Source organism: Neomonachus schauinslandi, chromosome 3 (genome assembly GCF_002201575.2).
Source record: "Neomonachus schauinslandi chromosome 3, ASM220157v2, whole genome shotgun sequence".
In the NCBI taxonomy this organism is placed as follows: Eukaryota; Metazoa; Chordata; class Mammalia; order Carnivora; family Phocidae; genus Neomonachus; species Neomonachus schauinslandi.
Window position 1 is genome coordinate 84,072,179 of NC_058405.1, and position 24,388 is coordinate 84,096,566.

At 41.2% G+C, this 24,388-nt stretch overlaps 2 pseudogenes; both read left to right on the top strand.

Moving 5' to 3' along the window:
* The first annotated feature begins 2,524 nt into the window (after nt 1–2,524).
* On the top strand, nt 2,525–10,584 carry LOC110585731 (annotated as a pseudogene).
* A 123-nt stretch (nt 10,585–10,707) lies between these two features.
* Nucleotides 10,708–23,163, top strand: LOC123324325 (annotated as a pseudogene).
* Nucleotides 23,164–24,388: the final 1,225 nt, after the last annotated feature.

Genomic DNA, 24,388 nt, shown 5'->3' on the forward strand with positions numbered 1-24,388 from the left:
TTTTTTTTTTTTTTTTTTTTTTTGCGAGAGAGAGAATGAGAGAGAGCACGAGAGGGAGGAGGTCAGAGGGAGAAGCAGACTCCCTGCTGAGCAGGGAGCCCGATGCGGGACTCGATCCCGGGACTCCAGGATCATGACCTGAGCCGAAGGCAGTGGCTTAACCAACTGAGCCACCCAGGCGCCCCTTGCTGGCTATTTTTATGGAATATCTTTTTCTATCCTTTTACTTTCAACCTGTGTTTCTTTATATCTAAAGTAAGTGTCTTATAGATAGCATACAGATGGATTCTGTCTTTTAATCCAATCTGCCAAGCACTATCCTTTAATAGGAGAGTTTAATCCACTTATATTTAATGTGATTACTGTTAAGGAAGGATTTACTTCTGTTAGTTAGCTATTTTATTTGTGTGTGTTCTATGGTTTGTGTTCCTTTAGTTCCTTGGTTACTGCCCTTTTTTGTACTTAGTTGATTTTTTGTAGTGTACCATTTTGATTCCCACCTTCTTTCAGTTTCTGTATATATTAGGTTATTTTCTTAGGAGTAACCTTAGGTATTACAATTCACAGCCTAAATTTATGAAAATATGCTTTGGATAATATCAATGTAGTTCCATTAGTATATAAACATTCTGCTCCTGTACATCTCTATCCTTCCCTCTTTATGCTATTACTGTTACTGATTACATCTTTATATATTGTATACCATTATCATAGATTTCTAACTGTTTCATGCATTTTCCTTTTAAATCATACAGGAAAAAGGGAGACATAAACCAAGCCAAAAGTACAATAATAACTGGCTTTTATATTTACCTATGAAATAACCTTTACTAGTGTTCTTCAATATTTTCTGATGTTTTTGAGTTGCTTTCTAGTGTCCTATAATCTCAGCCTGAAGAATTCATTTTAGCATTTCTTATAGGGCTGCTACACTATAATGAACTCCCTCAGCATTTGTTTATCTGGAAGTGTCTTAATTTCTCCATCATTCTTGAAGTTTTGCTAGATATAGAATTTTTGGGTGGCATGTTTTATGTTAGCACTTTAAGAATGTCATCCCACTAGACGAATCATGAGAGACAATGGACTCTGAAAAACAAACTGAGGGTTCTAGAGGGGAGGGGGGTGGGAGGATGGGTTAGCCTGGTGGTGGGTATTGAGGAGGGCACATTCTGCATGGAGCACTGGGTGTTATGCACAAACAATGAATCATGGAACACTACATCTAAAACTAATGATGTAATGTATGGGGATTAACATAAGAATAAAAAAAAAGGAAAAAAAAAGAATGTCATCCCACTGCCTTCTGGCCTTCATGGCTTCTAATGTGATATCTGCTGTTAACCTTGTTGAGGAGCCCCTGTACCTGAGGAGTTATTTCTCTAGCTGCTTTCAAGATTCTCCCTTTGTCTTTGAGTTTCAGCAACTTGACTGTCATGTATCTCAGTGTGGATCCCTGTAAATTTATCTTATTTGGAGTTTGTTGAGCTTCTTGGATGTGTCTTTCATCAGACATGGGAAGTTTGGAACCATTATATTTTCAAATATTTTTTCTGCCCCTTTCTCTTTCTCTTCTCTTGGGATTCCTATAATGGATATGTTGGTATGCTTGGTGGTGTCTCTCAGCTCCTTAGACTATTCACTTTCTTCATTTTGTTTTTCTTTCTGCTCTTCTGGATAATTAATGTCTAATCTTCAAGTTCAGTGATCCTTTATTCTACTTGCTCAAATCTACTATTGAATCCAACTAGTGAGTTTTTCGTTTCAGTTATTGTGATGTTCAGCTCCAGAATTTTTGTGTTTGGTTGCTCTTTATAATTTCTCTTTCTTTACTGATATTCTCATTTTGTTCAGACATCATCTTACTGATTTCCTTTAGTTCTTTATCCATGGTTTCCTTGAGCTCATCAAACACATTTAAGACTGTTGATGTAACATCTTTGACTAATAATTCTAATTCCTGGGCTTCTCCAGGGATCATTTCTGTCAAACTCTATTTTCTGTGGATGGAACATACTTTTCTATTTCTTTGTATGTGTTGTAATTTTCTGTTGAGAAGTGGACATTCTGAGCATCATGTTGTGATAATTCTGGAAATCTAATTCTCCCATTTATCAGGGATTGCTGGGTTTTGCTTGTTGATGGCTGAAACGATCCTTTGTGGCTTTTCCATATGGTATTGCAAAGTGTTTATTTTTTGTTGTATGTGTTCATTGATGTTTCCCTTCTGTTGTCTCTATAGTCATCCAGTGACCTGACAAAGATTTCCTTAAATGTGACTCCCGAGAGAGAGAGAAAAATACATCCTGTCTTTAAATTCTTTCATGGCTGGGAGGCACTTCAGCTCATGGGAGTTGAAACAACCACCAACTTCCATGCCTGCCACACCCTGATCAAAAACAGAATCAGAATGCACAACCCTGACTTTTGGAGAACAAACTTGTTCTTGCCCACTCTAGCTCCAACAAGCCACACCAGGACCATGGGCTGCTGACCCTATAGCTGCCTGCTCCAGGGCTGGAGGATGGGAAATGGTATCCCCTTTCTCACCAAAGTTGCAATTGAGAAAATTTACCAGCCTCTTCATCAAACTCTCTGCTGGATGCTGCAAATGTTTCGCATACTCCAGAGTTACCAGTGTCTAATTTTTCAGGCAATTTCCTGCCAATCTTCCTACTTAGCCATCTTCCCTGATGTCACTACAGTGGATTTTTGTATATTCATCTTGGGTCCTGTAAACTTGCAAAACTTGTTTATGAATTCTAATGTTTTTTTAATGGATTCCTTAGGATTTTTCTATATATAAGACCATGTCATCTACAAAGAGAGAGTTTTGCTTTTTCTTTTCCAGTCTGGACACATTTTATTTCATTTTCTTGCCTAATTATCCTAGCTATAACTTTTAGTAAATATTGAATAAAAGTATTGAGGACATCCTTGTCTTTTTCCTGAACTTAGGGGAAAGACCTTTAGTATTTCACCATTAAGTGTGGTGTTAGATGTGGGTTTTTCATAGATATCCTTTATGAATCCAGTAAGTTTCCTTCTCTTTTGTTGAGTGTTTTTATCATGTAAGGATATTGCATTTTGTCAAATGCTTTTTCTTCATCTATTGAGATGACCATGTGGATTTTGTTCTTTATCCTATTAATGTGATATATTAATTGATTTTCAGATGTTAAATCAGCATTGCATTCCTTTGGATATATCCCATTGATGATCATGTATACTCCTTTTTATTTATAAATGGATTTCATTTGCTAATTCTTGTTTCTAGGTTTTTTTGTTTATTTGTTTGTTTTTGTATATAGCCATGAAAGATACTGCTCTGTACGTGTGTGTGTGTGTGTGTGTGTGTGTGTGTGTGTGGTATCTTTCTCCATTTTGGTATCAGGGTAATGCCTCAGAATTCATCAGTGAAGTCATATGATCCTGGGATTTTCTTTGTGGGAACTTTTTTTTATTGCTATCTCAATCTATTTAATTACTATAGATCTATTCAGATCTGTTTCTTCTTGAGTCAGTGTTGATGGTTTGTGTCTTTCTAAGAATTCATCCATTTCATCTATGTTATCTAATTTTTTAGCTTAAAGTTGTTTCTAGTATTCCCTTATGATTCTTTTTTAGTTCTGTAGTGTTGATAGTTTAATGTCCCCTCTTTAATTTCTGATAATAGTAATTTGTGATTTCTATTTTTTCCTTTGTTAGCCTAGTTATAGTTTTACCAATCTGATTGATACTTTTATTTTTTAAAGATATTATTTATTATTTATTTATTTATTTATTTATTTATTTGAGAGAGAGATTGAGAAACAGAATGAGAGGGGAGAGGGTCAGAGGGAGAAGCAGGCTCCCCATTGAGCCAGGAACCCGATGCGGGACTCCATCCCAGGACTCCGGGATCATGACCTGAGCCGAAGGCAGTTGCTTAACGAACGGAGCCACCCAGGCACACCTGATTGATTTTTTCTTTTTAAGATTTTATTTATTTATTTGACAGAGAGAGAGACAGCGAGAGAGGGAACACAAGCAGGGGGAGTGGGAGAGGGAGAAGCAGGCTTCCCGTGGAGCAGGGAGCCCGATGTGGGGTTCAATCCCAGGACCCTGGGATCATGACCTGAGCTGAAGGCAGACGCTTAAAAACTGAGCCACCCTGGCGCCCCTTGATTGATATTTTTAAAGAACTAACTTTTGGGGTGCCTGGGTGGCTCAGTTGGTTAAGTATCTGACTCTTGGTTTGATCAGGTCATGATCTTAGGGTTGTGAGATTGAGCTGTGCATTGTCAGGCTCTGCACTCAGCAGGGAGTCTGCTTGAGATTCTCTCTCTCTTTCCCTCTACCCCCCCACCTTTTCTCTCCCTCTCTCTCTCTCTCTGAAATAAATAAATAAATCTTTAAAAAATAAAGAACCAACTTTTGGGGGCACCTTCGTGGCTCAGTTGGTTAAGCATTTGCCTTCAGCTCAGGTCATAATCTTGGGGTTCTGGGATCTAGCTTTGCATCAGGCTCCCTGCTCAGTGGGGAGTCTGCCTCTCCCTTTCCCTCTGTCCTTCCCCCAGACTGTGCTGTCTCTCTCTCTCTCTCTCTCTCCAATAAATAAATAAAATCTTTAAAAAAAAAAAACTGCACTGTTAAAAAAAAGAAGAATCAACTTTTGGTTTTATTGATTTTCTCCATTGATTTCCTATTGTCAATTTCATTTATTTCCATTGTGATTTTAATTATTTCTATTCCTCGCTCTAGGCTGAAATTGCTATTCTTTCTCTGGTTTCCTAAAGTGGAAGCTTATTTTATTTTATTCTTAGATCTTTTTTTTTTTCTACTATATGTGTTTAGGGCCATGAATTCCCTTCTAAATATTGCTTTCACTGAATTCCACAAATTTGGAACTTTGTATTTCATTTTCATTTAGTTCAAAATGGTTACCTTCTCTTAAGACTTCTTCTTTGACCCATATGCTATTTAAAAGTGTGTGGTTTAATCTCCAAGTATTTGGGGATTTTCCAGCTATCTTTCTGTTACTAATTTCTTTAGTATTAAATTTGTTAAGATGTATTTTATGGCCCAGAATGTGATTTATCTTAGTAAATCTACTCTGCTATTAATGGAAGTCCCTATCCTGACATTTATAGTAATCACATTTTAAAATTTCTCTATAGTTTTAAGAACCAAGTGTATTTCTCTTAACATTACAGTTTATCTTGCCTGTTTTCTTATTGTCTTTGATACACCTTTTAAATCTTTAGTCTAGGGCACCTGGGTGGCTCAGTTGGTTAAGTGACTGCCTTCAGCTCAGGTCATGATCCTGGAGTCCTGGGATCAAGTCCCACATCGGGCTCCCTGCTCAACAGGGAGTCTGCTTCTCCCTCTGACCCTCCCCCCTCTCATGCTCTCTCTCTCTCTCTCAAATAAATAATAAAAAATCTTTTAAAAAAAATTCTTTAGGGGCGCCTGAGTGGCTCAGTCGTTAAGCATCTGCCTTCAGCTCGGGTCATGATCCCAGGTTCCTGGGATCGAGCCCCACATCAGGCTCCCTACTCTGCAGGAAGCCTGCTTCTCCCTCTCCCACTCCCCCTGCTTGTGTTCCCTCTCTTGCTGTGTCTCTCTGTGTCAAATAAATAAAATCTTAAAAAATAAAAATAAATAAAAATAAAAAAAATCTTTAGTCTGTAGGTGGCCCTTGTTTTTTTCTTACAACTTATTTGTAAAGACACTCAATCCTTTAACTTGAAGTTTCCTGCAGTCTGATTTTTTGCTGATTGTATTTAATACTATAGTTCAAACATGATTCTCTGTCCTCTGGATTCAGAGTCTTGGTCAGCTCATATTTGACTTTTTATTTTGGAAGACTACTTATGGTATCGTGTTCTTTCATTAGGAGTTACTTATTGGTTGATTGTATCTTTTTGTAGGAGCATCCTTAGGCTGGCTCTTGATTCTTTTTGATATGATTTTGCTATCCGGTATGGCAAGAATATTCTAGACACATCTTATATGTTTCCTGCTCTTTGGTCATTTCTCCAAGAATCCCTGGTTTTATTTATTGAGAAGTAGTATTTTAATAGCACAATCTAGGGAGTGGGTCATGGTCATTGCTTTTTGGGTTTGTAATTGTTGCTAGGACTCTTTAGTAGATAGATACACAGACATACCAGGTTTATCCACTGTAAAGTTACCCCTCCCTCCCTCCTTTCTATAATCACAAAATACGGCTCACATTCAGGGGGTGGGGAATTAAGCTCCACCTCCTTCAGGGGCCCCCCCCATTTTTTAAATAGTTGTGCTATACCTACAATACCAGAGCATATTGACAGTAGGTAGCATACTCTCCCTGTTAACCTTCAATTAGTGTTAATTTCTAGAAAAAAAACTGTGTATTTAATGCTCACCACCAGTGCTTATGTCAGTGCCTTAGTCATTTTGTTGTCTGGAACTTGCTCTCTGGTAGATTTCTCAAGAAGGCCTCAGTGATACATTATTTCAGTTCTAGTGTACTACTAATGGTCTGCCCACACCTTTCATAGTTGACTCTCAGCTTGACTGACTTTAATAAAGTTCTTGATTCACATATAGTTTACCTTTTTATTTTACAAGAAACAAAATAGATACTTTACCCAAAAATTATATATATATGTTTTTCATTCAAACTGGCACACAAGTGTTTTAAAAGTCTCACATATATTAACTTTTATCATTTCAGTAGCACGGGATTGGTATTTTTTTTTTAAAGATTTTATTTATTTATTTGAGAGAGAGAATGAGAGAGAGCACATGAGAAGGGTTAGGGTCAGAGGGAGAAGCAGACTCGCTGCCGAGCAGGGAGCCCGATGCAGGATTCGATCCAGGGACTCCAGGATCATGACCTGAGCCGAAGGCAGTCACTTAACCAACTGAGCCACCCAGGCGCCCACGGGATTGGTATTTTTAAAGCACTCATGGATTTTTGGGTAGCAGGTTGCTGCAATTATTGCATTTGGGATGTGAATCATTCCTGCTTTTTCTTCTCATTACATCTATCCATATTTTCATTGTTCGTTTTCCAAGCTGTGTAACAAATTACCAGAAACTTAGCAGGTTAAGGGGTGCCTGAGTGGCTCATTCGGTTAAGCATCTGACTCTTGATTTCTGCTCAGGTCATGATCTCAGGGTCATGGGATCGAACCCATGCTCAGCAGGGAGTCTGCTTGAGATTCTCCCCCTCTCCCTTTGCCCCTCCCCCCACTCACGTACTCTGTCTTTCCCTCTTTTTCTCTCTCTCCTCTCTAAAATAAATAAATAAATCTTAAAAAAAAAAAACTTAGGTTAAAACATTTATCACTCCAGTTTCCATGCTTCGGGAGTCCAGTATAACATAGCTACAGCCTTAATCAGGGTCTCACAAGGTTGCACTCATGGTATCAGCCAGGGCTGGGAGCTCATCTGAGTCCTCCCTCAGGCTCACAGGTTTTTGGCAGGATTCATTTCCTATTGAACGCAAGGTTACTTGCCTTCTCAAGGCCCAAGGAGTGCTTTTCTGGCTTTACAACATCAAAGGGAAGGTGGGTGTAGTTACCACAAAGGACAGCAGATCAAAGCAAGCAGAATAGTCTGACTGGCACGGACCTATGGCACTAGTTGGTTAATGATGGTGCTTCTAGAAATGAAGTCAATAAGAAGCCTACCAAATTCTTACTTGATCTATATAAGCAGAAAAGTTCTAGGTCAAGGGAACAAAAGTCTAATTGAAATCATAAAATAGAGAGTCACAGCCCCTCAGTCAATTCCCAGACTTGAGCCAGTTCACAGATCAGAAACCCCTGGAATGAACAGGGGAAATGGGTCCCTTTGAGGAAGGACCCCAGTATTCTACCAAAATTTATTCTCTTAATCTTTCTCCCGGCCTTCCCCAAAAGGACCTACTGCCATTTACCAGGATAACTGCAGTGGGGAGAAGGAAATGATCAGACTTCTCAGGGACTACTGGACACTGGCTGTGAATAGGCATTGACTCCAGAGATCCAAAATGTCATGGTGGCCCTCTCATCAGAGTAGGGGCTCAAGGGAGCCAGGTGATCAATGGAGTTTTAACTCTGGTCCACCTCATTTGTGAGCCCAGTGGGTCCCCCAAGCCCATCTTGTGGTTATTTCCCCAGTTCCAGAATGCATAATTGGAGTAGACATAACTTGCAGCCGACAGAATCCCCATATTTGTTCTCCAACCTGTGCAGTGAGGTCTATTACGGTGGGAAAGGCCAAGTGGAAACCATTATAACTGTACAAACCTAGGAAAATAGCATATCAAAAGCATTCGGCATTCCTGGAGGGACCCATTGTGCTCTGCTATGCAGAAGATGGATGGGTCTTAGGAAATAACATCAGATGATCACAAGCTAAACCAGGTAGTAACTCCGGGTGAAGCTCCTGTACCAGCTGTGGCTTCATCATTGTGCAAATTAACATCCCCTGGTGCCTGGTATGCAGCTATTGATCAGGCAAATGATTTTTTCTCCATACCTGCCCATAAAGCCCACCAGAGCCAGCCTTCAGCTGACAAGACCAGCAATACACCTGCACTGTCCTATCTTAGGAGGATATCAACTCTCCAACCTCTTTGGATTTTGGAGGCAACATACTCCTCATTTGGGTGTGTTACTCTGGCCCATTTACCAAGTGACCCAAAATGCTGCAAGTTTTTCCTGGGGCCCAGAACAAGAGAAGGTTCTGCAACAGTCCAGGTTGCTGTGCAAGCTGCTCTGCCACGTGGGCCATATGACCCCCAGGTCCAGTGGTGCTTGAAGTGGCAGCAACAGATAGGGACGCTACCTGGAGCCTTTCACAGGCCCCTACAGGTTTTTGTTCTTGTTTTAAGATTTTATTTATTTGACAGAGACACACAGCGAGAGAAGGAACACAAGCAGGGGGAGTGGGAGAGGGAGAAGCAGGCTTCCCGCTTAGCAGAGAGCCCGATGCGGGGATCGATCCCAGGACCCTGGAATCATGACCCGAGATGAAGGCAGACGCTTAACAACTGAGCCACCCAGGCACCCCAGGCCCCTATAGGTTTATTGCATTGCACGTCTTTAGGATTTTGGAATAAAGCCCTGCCATCCTCTACAGATAGCTACTCTCCTTTCAAGAAATAGCTCTTGGCCTGCTTCTGGGCCCTAGAAGAGACTGAAGGCTTGACTATGGGCCACCAAATTATGTGTGACCTCAGCTGCCCGTCATGAACTGAGTGTTACTTGACCCACCAAGCCGTAAAGTTGGGCATGCACAGCAACACTCCAGCATCAAATGAAAGCGGTATATATGTGATCAAACCCAGGCAGGCCCTGAGATGCAAGTAAATTACATGAGGAAGTGGCCCAATGCCCATGCTCCTCACTCCTACTACATGGCCTTCTTGCCTCCATCCTGCACCTGTTGCCTCATGGGGAGTTATCTATGATAAACTAACAGAGGAAGAAAAGACTCAGGCCTGGGTTTACACATGGTTCTGCATGATATATAAGCACCACCCGGAAGTGGGCAGTTATAGCCCTGCAGCCCCTTTCTGAGACATCCTTCAAAAACAGTGGTGAAGGGAAATCCTCCTAGTGGGAAGAACTTCAGATAGTACACCAGCTTGTTCACTTTTCTTGGAAGAAGTGGCAAGATGTGCAATTATACACTGATTCATGTCTGAGCCAATGATTTTGTTCAATGATCAAAGACCTGGAATATGATTGGAAAATTGGCGACAAAGAAATTTGGGGAACAGGTATGTGAAAAGAACATCTCTGGGTAAAAAAAACGTGAATATATTTGTGTCCTATGTGAATGCTCACCAAAGAATGACCTTAGCAGAAGAGGATGTTAATAATCAAGTGGATAGGATGACCCATTTTATGAGTATCAGTCAGCCTTTCCCCAGGCACCCCTGGTGTCGCCTAACTGGCTCATAAACGAAGAGGCCATGATGGCAGAAATGGAGGTTATGCATGGGCTCAGCAACATCAAGGCTGACCTGGCTGTGACCACTGCTGAGTGCCCAAACTGCCAGCAGCAGGGACCAACACTGAGCCCCCAATATGGCACCATTCCCCAGGGTGATCAGCCAGCTACCTGGTGGCAAGTTGATTACATTAGACAGCTTCCATCAGGGAAGGGACAGTGTTTTGTTCTTACTGGAATAGACACTCTGGATATGGATATGCCTTCCATGCATGCAATGCTTTTGCCAAAAATACCACCCGTAGAACTACAGAATGCCTTATCCTCCATCATGGTATTCCGCACAGCATTGCCACAGTTTAAGAAATTCACTTCACAGCAAAAGAAGTGAAGCAATGGGCTCATGCTCGTGGAATTCACTCTTACCATGTCCCCACCATCCTGAAGTAGCTGGCTTTGGAAACTCAGTTACAGCCCCAGCTTGGTGGCAGTACCTTGCAGGACTGGGGCAAGGTTCTCCAAAAGGCTATATATGCTGTAAAACAGCAACTAATATATGGAGCTATTCCTCCCCGAGCCAGGATTCAGGGGTCTATGAATCAAGGGGTAGAAATGGGAGTGACACCACTCACTGTTATCCACAAGCAAAATGTTTGCTTCCTATTCCTATGACTTTATACTCTTCCTGGCCTAGAAATCTTAGTTCCAAAGGAAGGGATGCTTCTACCAGGAGACACAACAAAGATTCCATTGAAATGGAAGTGAAGACTGCCACCCAGCTACTTTGGGCTCCTCATGCCTCAATATCAACAGGCAAGGAAGGAGGTTACTGGGGTGATTGGTCCTGACTACCAAGGGGAAATTGAAGTATTCCATGATGGAGGAAAAGAAGAGCATATCTGGAATTCAGGACACCCTTAAGCTGTCTCTTAGTATTTCCATGTCCTGTTATTAAGGTTGATACCATGATGGTGGAACAGGCATTCTGTAATTCTATGGATGGTAGTTTTGGCAAAAGCATTGCATGCATGGAAGGCAAATCCATAACCAGAGTGTCTATTCCAGTAAGAACAAAACACTGTCCCTTCCATGATGGAAGCAGTCTAATGTAATCCAGGCAGGACTAGTAATGACCCAGACCCTTCAGAAATGAAGGTTTGAGTCACCCCACCAGGTAAAGAACCACGACCAGCTGAGGTACCAACTGAAGGCAAAGTGAATACAAAATGGTTAGTAGAAGAAGGTGGTTATAGGGGTGCCTGGGTGGCTCAGTTGGTTAAGCGACTGCCTTCGGCTCAGGTCATGATCCTGGAGTCCCTGGATCGAGTCCCGCATCGGGCTTCCTGCTTGGCAGGGAGTCTGCTTCGTCCTCTGACCCTATCCCCTCTCAGGTGTTCTCTCTCTCTCATTCTCTCTCTCTCAAATAAATAAATAAAATCTTAAAAAAAAAAAAAAAAAAGAAGGTGGTTATAAATACCAGCTGCGACCACATGGCCAGTAACAGAAATGAGGACTGTAATTGCTATGAGTATTTCCTCCTTATTTTGTATTGAATACACTTGTGTTTATATATATAAACACATATAAAAATATATAATATATATATTAAGAAAATATCTTTGTTTCCTCTCTTTTTTTTTTTTTTTTTAGATTTTATTTATTCATTTGCTAGAGAGAGCATAGGCGAGAGAGAGTGAGCGAGAGTACAAGCAGGGGGAGCTGCAGGCAGAGGGAGAAGCAGGCTCCCTGCTGAGCAAGGAGCCTGATGCGGGACTCAATCCCAGGACCCTGGGATCATGACCTGAGCTGAAGGCAGCCGCTTAACCGACTGAGCCACCCAGGCGTCCCTGTTTCCTCTCCTCTCTTATCCTTTTATCATGTAACATAGACATGCTGACTTTATATCATGGTGCTAGGTACTGTTAATTTTACATCATAGTATTTGAGCTATGAAATATCAAAGTAAAGAGGAAACATCATTCAAGGACTTTACATTCTCTTCTGGGTAAGAGGTTAGTGGGTTTTGGGTTGTATGCAGGATAGTAGTATCATGTTAAGAGAAATTATGATCTTGTTACTGTGTTTCTTTGGAGATTAAGTATGACTTAAGGAGATGTATATAGTTGACAAGGGGTAGACTTGTTATGGTTTATTTATGTGTCAACTTGACTGGGCTAAGGAATGCCTCAAAAGTTGGTAAACATTATTCCTGATTGTGTCTATAAGAGTGTTTCTGGAAGAGATTACCATTTGATTCAGTAGAGATCCACCCTCACCAATATGGTCAAATACCACCTAATCCATTGAGGGCCCAAATGGAACAAAAAGCAAAAGAAGAGTGAATTCATTCTCTCTTCTTGGGCTGGGCCGTTTTTTCCTGCCCTTGGACATTGGCCTGGTTATTGGGCCTTCACACTCTGGACTTACATCAGCAGCCCCTTGGTTCCCAGGCCTTCAGCTTAGACCAAATTATACCATCAGCTTTCCTGGTTCTGTAGCTTACAGACAGCAGTGTGTGGGACTTCTTAGCCTCCATCACCACATGAGCAAAGTCGTATAATAAATCTCCTCAGATAGATAGATAGATAGATAGATAGATAGATAGATAGATAGATAGATATTGATATCCTATTGTAGACATATATATGGGATATAAATAATATAAATGTAAATAGATACAAATATATCTCCTGTTGGTTCTATTTCTCTGGAGAACCCTACTACACTGTTTCCATGATTCAGGAGGTCAGCACTGGGACCTTGATCAGGGTCTCACAAGGCTGCAATGATGGTATCAGCCAGGGCTGGAAGCTCATCTGAGTCCTCTTCTAGGCTTACGCATTTTTGGCAGAATTCATTTCCTGTTGAATTAATGGTTTGCCTTTTCAAGGCCCAAAGGAGTGCTTTTCTGGCTTCACATTTCTCATTTCTGGGAAGGCCTCTTTTAAAGGGCTCGCCTGATTAGGTCAGGACCACCCAGGCGGATCTCTCTTTTAATTAACTTAAAGCTGACCCATTATAGACCTTAATCACATCTACAAAATCCCTTCAGCTTTGCCATATGATGAAACCAAATCATGGAAGTGAAATCCTATCGTATCCATATTCCCACCCACGCTCAGAGTGTAGATTATAGAGACCATGTACACCAAGGGCAGGAATCTTGAGGGTCATCTTAGACTTCTGCCTACTATAGGTGGATTTAAGAGCAGGTTTTTAAAAAATACTTATTTACTTATTTTAGAGAGAGAGAAAGAGAGGGAGTGGCAGGGGGCAATGAGGGGGAGAGGGAGAGAGAGAATCTCAAGCAGACTCCCTACTGAGTGTGGAGCCCGATACGGGGCTCGATCTCCCATCCCCAAGGTCATGACCTGAGCCGAAATCAAGAGTCAGACACTCAACTGACTGAGCCACCCAGGTGCCCCAAGAGCAAGTTGTTTTTAAGTGTGTAACATAATTATATATTGGAAAACATGCCGCTTTCTCTTCTGACTTTATCATCATCATGCCTTGAATTTCTGATGTGAACAAGGCCTAGGGCTAAGTCTGAGGACAGACAAGCAAAGCATGGTTTGTACTTTCCTGGCTGTTTTATTGTAGACTGTGTACATAAAACGGAAAGGTGGCAATAGACAGCAGATGTGTTAAGCAGTAAACCAGAAGCATAAAATAAAAGTGCTTTCAGGTTTAGAGAAGGAAATGATTACAGGAGAGGAGAGACAGAGGGGGTTAGCAAATGAACTGGATCTTGAAATTGATCATGGAATTGAGCAAACATTTATTAAGCCCTATGTGACACTATGGGGCCAGAAAGATGAATCAAACCGTCTCTGCCTTCCAGGAATGTATGGTCTGGTGGGAGAAACAACCCTGAGCCAAACAAATGTGGGCAGATTAAAAAGTTGGTGCACTGGGGTGCCTGGGAGGCTCGGTTCAGTGTCCTACTCTTGATTTCGGCTCAGGTTGTGATCTCAGGGTCATGAGATTGAGCCCCTTGTGGGGCTCCATTCTCAGCAGGAAGTCTGCTTGAGATTCTCTCTCCCTCTGCCCCTCCCCCACCCGTGCATGTGCTCTCTCTCTCAAATAAATAAATAAATCTTTGGGGGAAAATGTTGGTGCATTGAAGAAAGAATACAGAAGAGAGAAATCCCATAAATTTTAAAGGATAAATAGGAGTCTGCCAGGTAACTGAGGTTTAAAATATCTTTGCAGGGACACCTGGGTGGCTCAGTCAGTTAAGCATCTGCCTTCAGGTCAGGTCATGATCCCAGGGTCCTGGGATTGAGTTCGGCATCGGGCTCCTTGCTCAGTGGGAAGCCTGCTTCTCCCTCTACCTGCCGCTCCCCCTGCTTGTGTGCTCTCTCTCGGACAAATAAATAAATTTAAAAAAAAAATAAAATATCTTTGCAGAAGAAGGGAAAGACAAGAAATGACAAGGCAGGGCGCCTGGGTGGCTCAGTTGGTTGAGAGACTGCTTTCGGCTCAGGTCATGATCCTGGAGTGCCGGGATCGAGTCCCGTGTCGGGTTCCCTGCTCAGCGGGGAGCCTGCTTCTCCCTCTGACCCTCCCCCCTCTTGTGCTCTCTCTCTCTCTCTCTCTCTCATTCTCTCTCAAATAAATAAATAAAATCTTTAAAAAAAAAAAGAAATGACAAGGCAAGTGTGAGAGGAAGAACGAAAGAGAGAGATCATGACAAACATGTGTCAGAGACCAAGTCTTGGGGCCTTGTATGTCTTGCTACATAACTGTGACATAACCTTGAGAGTCCTGAGAATACTATAAGGGGCTTGGAGAGGAAGTGGAGGACACTAAAGGCACCAACTAGGATTCCACCACCCGCCCCCCCCCTCCGCCGCACTTATTCAAGTCCCCTGGGGTGAGCTCATGAATATCCCGAAGCCTCAGATGCCACATCTGTTAAACTGGGGTAATAATAGCTCCTATTTCTGAGGTGTTGATGAGATGGTTGAATGGAACATTCTGTGTGAAGCCTTTTTTAAGACAGCACCATGGAGCCGGCATTCAGACAGTGATGAATATCAGAAGTGAGGGATCTCTAGAAATGAGTAAAGTGTTGAAGTGGGGAGGGAGGAATGGGTGAGGGTGGCCAAAAGGTACAAACTTCCAGTTATAAGATAAATAAGTCCTGGATGGGGCGCCTGGGTGGCTCAGTCGGTTAAGCGTCTGCCTTCAGCTCAGGTCATGGTCCCAGGGTCCTGGGATCGAGCCCCGCGTCGGCTCCCTGCTCAGCAGAGAGCCTGCTTCTCCCTCTCCCTCTGCCTGCCGCTCTGCCTACTTGTGCTATCTCTCTGTCAAATAAATAAATTTTAAAAAAAGAAAAAAAAAGTCCTGGAGATGTAATGTGCAGCAAAGTGACTGCAGTTAACAACACTATTTGAATTTTTTGAAATTTGAAAGTTGCTAAGAGAGATCTTAAAAGTACTCATCACAAGGAAAAAAATTATAACTGTGAAATGATGGATTTAACTAGAGTTTTTGTGCTCATGATTTTGCAGTATAGACATATATCAAATCATTACATTGTATTCACAAAACTAACACAATTTTATATTTCAGTCATATCTCTATAAAGCTAGGGGGAAAAGATGATTAAAGAGCAACATTGCAGTGATAGGGGCGCCTGGGTGGCTCAGTCATTAAGAGTCTGCTCAGGACATGATCCCAGGGTCCTGGGATCAAGCCCCGCATCGGGCTCCCTGCTCCGCGGGAAGCCTGCTTCTCCCTCTCCCACTCCCCCTGCTTGTGTTCCTGCTCTTGCTATCTCTCTCTCTGTAAAACAAATAAATAAAAATCTTTAAAAAAATAAAGTGCAACATTGCAGTGATATTAAGGAATGAAATTGCTTTGAAAGGTGTTTGAAAAATTTAAGATGGTAAATTTTTGAAGTCATGACTTATACTTTTTTCTTTTTAATTTTAATTTTATTTTGGTAAGTCTTAACATAAGATCTACCCTTTTTATAGATTTTCAATTGTACAAAGCAATAGTGTTAACTATAGGCACAATGTTGTACAGCAGATTTCTAGAACTTTTTCATCTTGTATTACTAAAACTTTATACCTGTTGATTAGCAACTCCCCATTTCCCTTACCCACCTGCTCCTGGCAACCACTCTTCTGCTCTATGCTTCTATGAGTTTGACCATTTTAGATACCTCATACAAGTAGACTCGCAGTATTTTTCCTTCTGTGACTGGCTTATTTCACTTAGTATAATGTCCTCAAGATTTATCCATATTGTTGCATATGACAGCATTAAATTTTGTTTTGCTTAAATTTAAAGACCAAAAAACTAGAACGAAATAGAGGGAATTACTGAGTTTTGGTACAAGAGATGTTAATTCTTTTTTGAAACTCCCCCTTGAAGGGGAGCAGAATATGCTAATCTACCACTTTGGCATGTGGATTATTGTGAGCTGAGGTCAATCAAGATCCAGAAGACTCAGGAAAAGCTTTTTACCTCCCCTTTAACTGCCTGAAAGAATTTAGATAGAAGGTCTGGTCTATTTAAACTATCACCAGAAATAACTACAAAGAATATGGAGTAGGCATGGTAAACTGGGGGAGGGACACTGGAGATCAAATTCCTCTGTGTCCCACTGTCTTCACAAAGCATGCCATACATGTTTACCAAACATCTGCTCTTCCTGTTTTCCCATACATTTTCTTCTTCCCCACCTTTGAAGTCCCAGGCCCCTACCCCTTCTCTTCAGCTCAGGACAGCGTATGTCTTAATTGCCTGACTGCCTATGCACCTCGTATTCACATGAGCCTCCTGTACATGTATAATTAAATTTGTTTTTCTCTTGTTAATCTGTCCTATGTCAATTTAATTATTAAGACAGCCAAAGAAACTGGAAGGGAAGAAGGAGAAGTTTTCCTCCCCTACACTCTTCTAGTATACAAGCAAACCTCGTTTTATTGCCCTTAGCTTTATTGTGCTTCACGGATACTGCATTTTTTACAGATTGAAGATTTGTTGCAACCCTGCATTGGGCAAGTCTTTTGGCATTATTTTCCCAATAGCATCTGCTCACTTCGTGTCTCTGTGTCACATTTTGCTAATTCTTGCATTATCTCAAACTTTTTCATTATTATTATATTTGTTACAGCAATCTGTGATCAGTGATCTTTGATGTTACTATTGTCATTGTTTTTGAGTGCCACAAACCACATCCATGTAAGATGATTAACTTAATGGATAAATGTGTGTGTTCTGACTGCCCCACTGACCAGCCGTCCCCCTGTCTCCCTCCCTCTGCTCAGGCTTCCCTATTCCCTGAGATGCAACAATGCTGAAATTAGGACAATAACCCTACAGTGGTGTCTAAGTGGTCAAGTGAAAGGAAGAGTAGCACATCTCTCACTTTAAATAAGAAACTAGAAATGATTAAGCTTAGTGAGGAAGATATGTCAGGAGCCAATACAGGCCAAAAGCTAAGCCTCTTACACCAAACAGTCAGCCAAGATGTGAGTGCAAAGAAGAAGTTCTTAGAGGAAATTAAAAGAGCTACTCCAGAGAACACATGAATGATAAGAAAATGAAACAGCCTTATTGCTGATATGGAGAAAGTTTGAGTGGTCTGGATAGATCTAACTTGCTACAACATTTCATTAACCATAGCCTAATCCAAAGCAAGACCCTAATTCTCTTCAATTCTATGAAGGGTGAGAGAGGTGAGGAAGCTGTAGGGAAAAAGTCTGAAGCTGGCAGAGGTTGGTTTACGAGGTTTAAGAAAAAAAGCCGTATCTATAGTATCAAACTGCAAGGTGAAGCAGCACGTGCTGATGTAGAAGCTGCACCAAGTTCTCCAAAAGATCCACCTAAGATCATTAGTGCAGGCTGCTAAACTAAACAACAGATTATCAGTGTAGACAAAACAACCTTCTATTGGAAGAGGATGCCATCCTGGACTTCCACAGCTGGAGAGAAGATGTCAATGCCTGGCTTCAAAGCTTCAAAGGACAGGCTGACTCTCTTAGTAGGAGTTAATGCAGCTGGTGACTTTAAGTTGACCCCAATGCTCACAACCATTCTGAAAATCCTAGAGCCCTTAAGAATTATGTTTAAGTGTAATCTGCCTGTGCTCTATAAAGGGAAAAACAAAGCCTGGATGACAGTACATCTATTTATAACATGGTTTACTGAGTATTTTAAGCCCATTGTTGAGACCTACTGCTCAGAAATTAATATCTCTTTCAAAATACTACTGCTCAGAGACACCTAGGTGGCACCTTCAGCTCATGTCATGATCTCAGGGTCCTGGGATCAAGCCCTGCATCGGGCTCCCTGCTCAGTGGGGAGTCTGCTTCTCCCTCTCCCTTTGCCCCTCCCCCCCACTGGTTTTCTTTCTCTCTCTCTCTCTCTCTCAAATAAATAAATAAAATCTTTTAAAAAAAAAGTATTACTGTTCATTGACAATGCACCTGGTCACCCAAGAGCTCTGATGGGTATGTGCAATGAGATTAATGTTGTTTTCATGTCTGCTAACACAACATACAGTTTGCAGCCCATGGATCAAGGAGTAATTTTAAAGTCTTATTATTTCATTTCGTGGATATAACTGCCATAGTGATTCCTCTGATGGACCTGGGAAAAGTTCATTGAAAACCTTCTGGAAAGGATTCACCATTCCAGATGCCATCAAAAACATTTATGATTCACGGGAAGAGCTTAAAATATCAACATTAACTGGAGTTTGGAAGAAGGTGATTCCAGCCCTCATGGATGACTTTGAGGGGTTCCAGACGTCAGTGGAAGAAGGGACTGCAGATGTGGTAGAAATAGCAAGAGAAGTAGAATCAGAAGTGGAGCCTGAAGGGGCACTTGGGTGGCTCAGTCGGTTAAGTGTCTGACCTCAGCTCGGGTCATGATGTTGGGGTCCTGGGATTGAGCCCCACGTAGGGCTCTGCACTCAGCGGAGAGTCTGCTTGTCCCTTTGCTCCCCCGCCCCCCTGCTCATGCTATCTCTCTGTCTCTCTCTCAAATAAATAAATAAAATCTTAAAAAAAAATAAATGGAGCCTGAAGATGGGACTGAATTGCTGCAATCTCATGATAAAACCTGAACAGATGAGGAGTGGCTTCTTATGGATGAGCAAAGAAAGCGGTTTCCTGAGATGGAATCTGCTCCAGGTGAAGATGCTGTGAAGATTGTTGACATAACAACAAAGGATTTAGAATATCACATAAACTTAGTCAATAAAGCAGTGGCCGGGTTTGAGAAGATTGATTCCAATTTATTTTTTATTTATTTTTTTTAAAAGATTTTATTTATTTATTTGACAGAGAGAGAGATAGCGAGAGCAGGAACACAAGCAGGGGGAGTGGGAGAGGGAGAAGCAGGCTTCTTGCCGAGCAGGGAGCCCGATGTGGGGCTCGATCCCAGGACCCTGGGATCATGACCTGAGCCGAAGGCAGACGCTTAACGACTGAGCCACCCAGGCGCCCTGATTCCAATTTAAAAGAAGTTCTACTGTGGGTAAAATATTATTAAACAACATCGCATATCATCAGAGAAATCATTCATGAAAGGAAGAATCCACTGATGGCACAGATTTCATTGTTGTCTTACTTTAACAAATTACCACAGCAACCCCCTCTTTCAGCAACCACCACCCTGGTCAGCAGCCATAAACATTGAGACAAAACCCTCCACGAGCAAAAAGATTATGATTCACTGAAAGCTCAAATAATGGTTTGCATTTTTTAGCAATCAACTGTTTTTTAAATTATGTACATAGTTTTTTAGACATAATGCTATTTCACACTTAGTAATCTACAGTATAGTGTAAACATAACTTTTATATGCACTGGGAAACCAAAAAATTCATTGGCCCTCTTTATTGCAATATTTACTTTATTGCAGTGGTCTGGAACCAAGCCTGCAATATTTCCACGGTATACCTATATAGTATGGTTTTCCCTGAAGTGAACATACTTAAATCGCACATCACAGAGACAGGCACAAAGAAAAAGCAATATAGAACAATTACCATAAAGACCTTACTTGGGGTGCCTGGCTGGCTCAGTTGGTAGAGCATGCAACTCTTGATCTCAGGGTTGTAGGTTCCAGACCCATGTGGAGTGTAGGGATTACTTAAAAATAAAATCTTTAAAAAAAAAAAGACCCTACTTGGTTACATTTCTGAACTGTAAGGATAAACATTTTTTCAGACATCTAAGCGTAAATAGCAAGCCTCCATTCAAAGACAATTCCATGGGGAAAGAATAGTCTTCAACATATGATACTAGGGCAATTGGATATCCACATGCAAAAGGATGGTTTTGGATCCTTACCTCATACTATATGTGAAAATTGGATCCAAATGGCCAAAAAACCTATATGTAAGAGCTAAAATCATAGAACTCTGAGAAGAAAACAGTATATTTAGTTAGGCAATAATTCCTTAGCTATAAAACCATGCATAAGTAACAAACTGAGGGTTCTAGAGGGGAGGGGGGTGGGAGGATGGGTTAGCCTGGTGGTGGTTATTGAGGAGGGCACATTCTGCATGGAGCACTGGGTGTTATGCACAAACAATGAATCATGGAACACTACATCTAAAACTAATGATGTAATGTATGGGGATTAACATAAGAATAAAAATTTTTTTAAAAAACCATGCATAAGTGACAATAGAAAAAAATAAGTTGGACTTTATCAAAATGTAAAGCTTTTGTACTTCAAATGACATCACTAAAAAAATGAAAAGGCAGTCTACAGAATGGGAGAATATATTTATAAATCTTGTATCTGCTTAGGACTTGTATCTAGAATACTTAAAGAACTCTTGCAACTCAATAATAAGACAACCCAATTTTTTTAAATGGGCGAAGGATCTGAATAAACATTTGTTCAAAGAAGATGTGTAAATGGCCAGTTAAGTGCCTGAAATAATGCTTAACATCATTAATTATGCAAATAAACATAAGAAGATACCAATTAGCATTACTGTGATAAATAAGATAATAACAAGTGCTGTTCACAATGTGGAGAAAGTGGAACCTTCATACACTCCAAGCTGGAATGTGAAATGGTGCAGCCACTCTGGAAAACAAGCAGTTCATCAGAATGTTAAACATAGTGTTACCATGTGATCCAGCAATTAGAATTGAAACGTATGTCCACCCAAAAACTTGATCATGAACTTTCATAATAGCCTAGAAGTGGGAACAATCTGGGGCGCCTGGGTGGCTCAGTCAGTAAAGCATCCAGCTCTTGGTTTTGGCCCAAGTCATGATCTCATAGGGTGTGGGATGGAGCCCTGAAACAAGATATGCACTCAGCAAGGAGTCTGCTTGAAGATTCTCTCCCTCTGCCCCTCCCCTCGCTTAAGTGCTCTCTCTCTCTCTCAAATAAATAAATCTTAAAAAAATAAAAAATAAAGGGTGCCTGGGTGGCTCAGTTGGTTAAGCGACTGCCTTCGGCTCAGGTCATGATCCTGGAGTCCCTAGATCGAGTCCCGCATCGGGCTCCCTGCTCGGCAGGGAGTCTGCTTCTCCCTCTGACCCTCCCCCCTCTCATGAGCTCTCTCTCTCTCTCATTCTGTCTCAAATAAATAAATAAAATCTTTAATTTAAAAAAATAATAAATAAATAAATAAATAAAAAATAAAAATAAAAGTGGAAACAACTCAAATATCCATCAATTGTTGACTGTGTAAACAAAATGTGATACAGTGGAATATTACCTGACCATAAAATGGGATGAATTACTGATATATGCTATGACATGAATGAGCCTGGAAAACATGGTGAGTGAAAGAAGCCAGACACAAAAGACCAAACATTGCATGATTCCATATATACCAAAATATCTAGAACAGCCAAATTCATAGATCAATGGTTGCCAAGGGCTGGAGCGAGGAGACATTGGGGAGTGGATAGGAGGTTTCTCTTTTGGGTGATAAAAATGTTCCAAAATTAGAGTATGGTGGTGGTTGCAAAACTCTGTAAATATACGGAAATTCATTAAGTTATACACTTTTAACAGGTGAATTTTATGGCATGTAAATTATATCTCAGTAAAGCTATTTAAAAAAAAAAAAAGTGTCTTCAAGACCTCAAAAATAAGACTCACCTGACTTCACTGTGCCAAATTCAGTGACTATAAGGCAATGTCTAAACTCTAAGGGAAAGATTGCCCTAAAACTTTTACACACAGTCAAAATGTCTACTCAAATACAAAAGAAACAGACAGACTGCTGAAAAAGGTACACAAGGGTGAAATCTAGCCAAACAAGAAAGAGTCCAACTAAAGAATGTGACGCCAGAGAGGTGAAGGTAAAAGAATTGGAAGTGAAAATTGAATCAACTTAAATATAGAACCAAGATAAAACAATAGGAAAAATATGGTTTGAATAGAATGTAAATGTTATAAACAAAGAAAGAAAATTGAGTCCTTTCTTTCAGAGATGAGGAGAAAAATATTAAACTACTTTCCTCCTCCCTTCCTTCTGCCTTTTGAGTTTGTTCTCTATATACATGTTTTTTGACATAGTCAGTATGGCTCTAGGTTAGACTGTTTTACAGGAACGAACAACTCCAAAATCTGTTGGCTCAACAGCACAAGTTTATTCCTTCCTTAGGTTATATATCTAACACTGGTTGTCCCAGGGCTCTGTGCTACACACTCACCTTGAGACCTAGACTGACAGAGCTTCACCATCTTGTAGCTGCAGCCCTGGAAATACCCGGCCCTCATGTCAACACCCTAGGGGAATAGACTGCTGGAGGGTGATCACTGGGCAATAAAATGCTTCAGCCCAGACGTAAGACTTGTCACTTTGACTCACACCCATTTGGCTAGCCCATCTGACTCACAGCCCATTGCCCTGTCTTAACTGCAAGGGGACAAGAAAATGTAAAGTGTAATGTCCCTGGCAGGAAAGGAGGACTGGGTGTGGGCAAGTTCTAGAAGGATCAACCATGGCAAACGACGTGGCTCTGGTCAGTCAGATCTGCCTTCCTTGGACTTGAAGTACATCTCTAAGATGCAAAAGGTCGGGAATGGTAGAGAGTCTTCCGCCTCTAGCCATTGCAAAATAGACCGCCCCTCCTGGGATGCTAATGCCAGCAGAACTGTGTCTGGGGGTTAGCTTCAGATCTTGTACTGGTCAGTGACAGCCTTGCTGTCCTCACAGGACCTGTGGTGACTGTGGTTTTCCTGCACAGCCTGGTAGCCAACCTGCTTCACCAGCTCTCCAAAGATGTCCATGTTTTTCCATAAGTTCTTTATTTCCCTAAAGCAGCCAAAGTGGATTTTTGTCATTTGAAACTGAAAACCCATCCTGACTGGGGACTGCTATGCATACAGCAATTAGGGCATTCATGTGACTCGGAAACCTGCCCATTCTCATTAACTTGTTCTGTGCTTACGGATGAGACTTACGATAGAAAAGCCATATTTGTGGGTTAGGCATAAAGGAGTTTACTCCCATTCCCCAAGTGGGGCTATTCCTACCAGAATTATCCTTGTTAGCTTGGCCTTTATGAGACCTTTATTTCCTTTAAGAGTAAGAACCAAAGAAAGAATGTATCCTATCAACTATGACAGGACACATTCATACATGCCCCATTTCTTTCTCAAAACTGAGAACTCTGGATTTTTTTGAAAAAGATTATTTATTTATTTATTTATTTATTTATTAGAAAGAGAGAGAAAGCACAAGCAGCGGGAAGGGAGGGGCTGAGGGAGAGGGAGAAGCAGACATCCCGCTGAGCAGGAACCCCGATGAGATGATGCAGGGCTCAATCCCAGGACCCCGAGATCATGACCTGAGCCAAAGGCAGATGCTCAACCAAGTGAGCCATACAGGTGCCCCCTTTGGATTTTTTTTTTTTTTTTTGTCATCAGTAATTGAACACTACCTGTAGCTCTACCAGCACTTTAGGGTGAGAGATAGAAATAATTTCTCAAGTACTAAACTGCAGCTAACTGCCAAACCCATTTTGTGAGGAAAAGTGTGGTGCCAAGCAACTTCCAGCTACAAAAAGGACACATACAACCCACAGACTGGGAGAGAATATTTGCAAATCATGTATCTGACTTGTATCCAGAGTATATAAAGAATATTTATAACCCAATAATAAAAAGGACAACCCTATTAAAGCATGGACAAAGGATTTGATTTTGATATTGCTAAATATACATATATACACACACAAATCAAGGACATACACATTAGAAGATATTAGGAAAACGCAAATCAAAACCACAGTGAGATCGCACTTCACACCCAGTAGGATGGCCACAAGTTAAAAAGACGGACAATAACAAGTACTGTCAAAGATGTGGAGTAACTGGAACCCTCTTCCATGGCTGGTGGGAACGTAAGATGCTGCAGCCAATCTGGAAAACAATCCGGCGGTTCCTCACAATGTTAAAGCTAGACTTACCACATGACCCAGCAAACCCACTGCTCAGTAGACAGCCAAGAGAAATGAAAACAAAT